Source organism: Miscanthus floridulus, chromosome 3, assembly GCF_019320115.1.
Source record: "Miscanthus floridulus cultivar M001 chromosome 3, ASM1932011v1, whole genome shotgun sequence".
In the NCBI taxonomy this organism is placed as follows: Eukaryota; Viridiplantae; Streptophyta; class Magnoliopsida; order Poales; family Poaceae; genus Miscanthus; species Miscanthus floridulus.
This window is the reverse complement of record NC_089582.1, coordinates 132,856,566-132,861,314: the sequence shown is the minus strand read 5'-3', so window position 1 is coordinate 132,861,314 and position 4,749 is coordinate 132,856,566. Positions and strand designations below refer to the sequence as shown.

The 4,749-nt window shown below is 47.4% G+C and overlaps 1 long non-coding RNA gene across 1 annotated transcript; it reads right to left on the bottom strand.

Moving 5' to 3' along the window:
* LOC136547002 (uncharacterized) lies at positions 1–2,430 on the bottom strand. Its single transcript, XR_010781460.1, has 4 exons — positions 1,977–2,430; positions 1,677–1,839; positions 1,507–1,592; positions 1–1,426 (listed from the first exon to the last, which is right to left on the bottom strand). It is a non-coding gene; the product is annotated as an uncharacterized lncRNA (long non-coding RNA).
* Between the last annotated feature and the right edge of the window lie 2,319 nt (positions 2,431–4,749).

The following is a 4,749-nucleotide window of genomic DNA, read 5'->3' as shown; positions in this document are numbered from 1 at the left end:
GGGAAGGTCTCCACCAAATTTTAGCTCAAAACTCCAAAGTGAGAAATATCGGACACGTCCGGTATCATATCGGACACGTCCGGTATGAACGAGCAGTTTCTCGAGAAAAATCAAATCAAGCCATAACTTGATCAAATCAACTCCAAATGACTTGAAACTTTGCACAAGGGTTCACAAGCGAGTAGAAAGGCAACCTCTAAAGGATCATGGCCCGAAACAAACTCTAACTCCGTGAATCGAAGGAATTGAAGAATCCCCAAAGAAATAGGTCAAGAACTTAAATTGCTCGGATCTGCGATCTCGTGAGGAATTAGTGGATTTCCTTCGGTGGAAAACTTCTACTCATGTCATTGATCGATCCAAGGCAACAAGAACGAACCAAAACCATCCCAAAACGAAGAAACGAGAGGGGAAACAAGAAGGGACAAAAGGAGCTCGTGAAGAACACCAAAATCACATCAAGAACACAACTAAATCATGAATCCCGGAGGACATACGGTGGTTACGGCCACCGATTCCTTGAAAACCAAGTCACAATTTGAGTTGTGGACCTCTCTCATACATGGAAGCAAAACTAGAGGAAGAAACCCTAAAGGAGAAAATGAAAACTGGAGGAGGTGAGGGAGATGGGGGCTCCCTCATCCTATTTAACAGGGCTATTACACATTCCCAGTTTTGCCCCTGGATACAAATGAGTTGAACCGCTAAGCCCAAGGGCGTTGTTGTCCAACCCGGTGTAATCTTGATCCGACGGCCACCGCGCCTTCTCATCGGTAGCTTCGCCTCGACGCGAACTCCCCGATGCCGCCACGTGCCGTCCGTCCCTCCTCGGAACCTCCGCCTGGGTTTTGAGGCCCAAACCCGTAAACCGTCCATCCGATGGTTTTGAGGTCCAAACCATCAAACCGTCCGCGAGTAGCGTACTCCATACGCATCCCCCGCCATCCGACGCGTGTCACCGCCGTCCTCGACCGGCCGGCCCGCCAAGTCCTCCTGAGCCTCGCTCGACTCACGCGTCCGCCGTCTTGACCCGGTCAACACCGTCACCCCATGTCTTCTTGCACTTGTTGATGTCCCAAGTGTCAGCCACCGCAGCTAGTCACCCGGCCTCTGGGTCCCTCGGTCCAAGCCTCACGTCCGTCCTTCACCGCTCTCGGTCCGTCGGCACGGCACGTCCTCCTTGACCTTCACCTCGCCGTCGACCACCGCATCCGAGCTCCACACCTGCACAACACAAGCCAAAAGACATGTCGCACACATAGCTTTCGCCATGGTAGGGTTAGTCACCACTCAACCTACTTCGTGGATCACATTGACAATCACTCATCACAAAACAAACACACAAGGGTACTTGTCAACCTTGTGTTCGCAGTCACCTCGAAAATCTGAAGTCAGACACTCTTACCAATATGCCAGGGTTCAGCTCCTGAAAAAAAAAACAAAAAAATTCAGCATGGTAGATGTACAGAGAGTTACCAGTTCACCGCTTGCCAACAATGGATAAACCTTGAGAACTCGGACTGTTTGAGCAGAATGGCCACTTCCACCATCAGGAAGGTCATCCCAATCAACACTTGTCAGCACGACGTAGTCTACTCCGCAAAGGATGTTATCTGTCAGATAATTTGCAGCATAGTCATCATCTTCAACGTGTTTATAACTGACAGAGATCTTACCCCCAACTCGCGACTGCCATGGCTGTCTTCAGAGGCTCCAGGACATCCGGTGGGGGAGGCTCCAGAATCGACATCCCCGGGTGCAGGTGTCGCCGAGGAGCATGATCGTCGCGGTCGCAATGCCATCCCCTTCTCCGCCAGCCCCGCCACCTCCATTCCAACACTGCACACCATCACCGTCAATTCATCAAAACGAAATGAAACCAAAATCCCACAACTGAAGTACTGAACCTGCACGACAGCCTAGAATGCGTCGAATCTGAATCCTACATATCGATTTGCAGTTTGATTCAGCCCTACCTCTCCGATGTTTGGGCACTGGGCCTCGACGTAGATGGTGTTGAGCTTGAGCTCCCCAAGTGACTCCCTCAGCCTCGCCCTCGCGCACTTCTCTCCCTGCGCCGCCAGACGCCGCAGCCACGCCGGCTTCTGCACCTCCGGGTCAGCCCAGCAAGAGCCCAACCCAGAGATTTCGCCGCCAACCTTGGTGTGATGCAGGAGAAGGAGAATCGCGGGCGAACCTGCAGTGTGTCGTGGGGGAGCTGCCACCCATGGTGCTGCGCCATGGAGGTTGCACGCTGTAGCAAAAATAGAAGGAGGCGGCCCCCTCGACGGAGGCGGCGTCGACGGGGACGCGGAAGGGGCAACGCAGATGCTACTGCTGGCGAAAGCGTTGGTGTGGTCGTCGCCTCGTCCTCGCGGGTCTTGGCCGCGCCCCGACGGTAGCGCCCCCGGCGGCTGCGCCCTCGGCCAAGGGACGCTACGTGAGCCGTCGGATCTGGACGAGTAAGGATAGAGAATGACTATGAGATAATCTGGTGTATTCATTTTGATGATGTTATATTTTCTGGGTGCATTTATAGGTATGGATGTAGCATAGGTCATGACTGTGGAGTAGATATTTATTGTGTGGCTGTAGATTTATTCTAACTGGTGTATTATAGGGGTAGAGATAGCGGGATAATCAAACATTGAAAAGCTCATGGAAGTAAAGAGATGACAAGAGACAACCGAGTTTACCCCGTAATTGATGTTGGAGCACCCATTGACGGTTATGCTCCCTTGAGTCACAAATGGCCAAGCTCCACTAGTAAATACCCCTGTGAGCCTCCCAACAAAATCACCATAAAAGAAAGTCATCTAGTCCTCTGTGCAACCATCTAGGTGCTTGCAAACAAATAACAAGTTTCGAACTTCACATGATCATGAATTCAAGCCAAGAGCACAAGATGCACACTAATTAAGGTCACTCATCTTGACTTGTACTATCGTCAAACCCTTCACAAGGCCTCCTATGTATGTGAAATTGTTTGGGTCGAAGAGAGCTGAAAATGAGCTGTTGAACACATGTTTATAGCCCGAGGTTGAAGTCCTAGCAATTGGAAAAAGGTTGTTGAGACATGCAACACCGAAAGATCCGCCATTGTCCCATTGATGGGTATCGAATTATCCAACGATACTATTTCATCTATTTTTTTCAATGGTCGCGAATACCCTCTGCCGGATTTATCTGATGTGAGCACTAAGGTCCATAGTGGATCATATAGTGCACATTAGTAAGCTTGTACAAGTTGAACTAACCATTGTACAATACCACCAGATGATCTGTTGGTCCCCATAGAGGTGCCCATGGATCACATCGTGCACTCTAGTAAATAAGTCCATCTTGAAATCTTCCTAGCATAGTAATATGGGATCATCTTCCAGTCCACACTAGGGAACCTTGGTCGTATTATCCAGTGAGTGACACTGCCGAACGCTAAGTATATGGCACAATATCGTCAGACAATCTAGCGGTCAGGATCAACTACTCTAGTGTATGTACCGAATAACTTCAAAATTGGCTATGTTTGAAGTTTGATCTCATCCAATTTGGTTTATTTGAGATCCTCCACTTATTCACTATCATATCTAGCCACTCTTGATCAACTTTCTTAGGGTAAATCTCATATGTGCATCAAAATGCTCTTGACTCCAACTCTTGATCGAGTTACCGACTCGACCCCCTATAATAGTCCATCCAAAGAAAAATGAAAGCCCTAACACTACATCTAAGTGCCTTCAACACCAAGTTACATTATTTAGACACCACTGTGTCTTTAGTTTTCACGAATATCCTTGTGTCATTCATCGAATTCAATCACTAGGGACTACGAATGCCAAGTTGGCTCAATGTGACTAATCATTTGTTATATACTCTAAAAACAAAGTTAGCCATCAATCACCAAAACCTAAACTATATACATGTGCCTCGATGCATTCAGCACGTGCACGAGAGATACTATGCATGTGGGAGTGGGATTTTTTTTTTGTTTAGCGTCCTACCACAATTCACAATTTCTAAGAATAGAAATATTGGTGAATTTTACTTGAATCCTTTACCGTGGAATTCGCTTCATCCTTACAATGATTGGGTAGCTAGCAGCTGGTCTTGATCTCGTCCCTTGACTTCTCATCGAATGGCCTTAGATGGTTTGCCCAAATATATATATCTGTGTGCACTCTTGCCCACTAAAAATAGCATAAAGTTAGTGCTACATCTGAACTGGACACTAGTGAAGAATCCATGGTATTTCTCGGGTGCGGATCCAAGCCATATTGAGATGAGAGAATTCTTTATTTGACACTGGGAAAATGAGTCGTTCTTTTCTTGGCTTTGAAAATTTTTTCGTTCCCTATTTGACACTCACTTCAACTTTCATCCCTAATTTGACACTACCGTCAAATCCGTTAGCTAACGGTGTTAACTGGCTCTTAAAAAGACATTTTTGCCCCTAGGAAAAAAACGGCGAAGCAAATTTGAGAGGGAAAAAAACTACGCCCGCCGCTGATGCATGTGTCCAGCTGCAAAAAAAAGGCGCAGGTTTTTTTTCCTCTCAAATTTGCTTCGCCGCTTTTTTTCCTAGGGGCGAAAACGTCTTTTTAACGGCCAGTTAACACCGTTAGCTAACGGATTTGACGGTAGTGTCAAATTAGGGATGAAAGTTGAAGTGAGTGTCAAATAGGGAACGAAGAAAATTTCAGGGCCAAGAAATGAACGACTCATTTTCCCAGTGTCAAATAAGGAATTCTC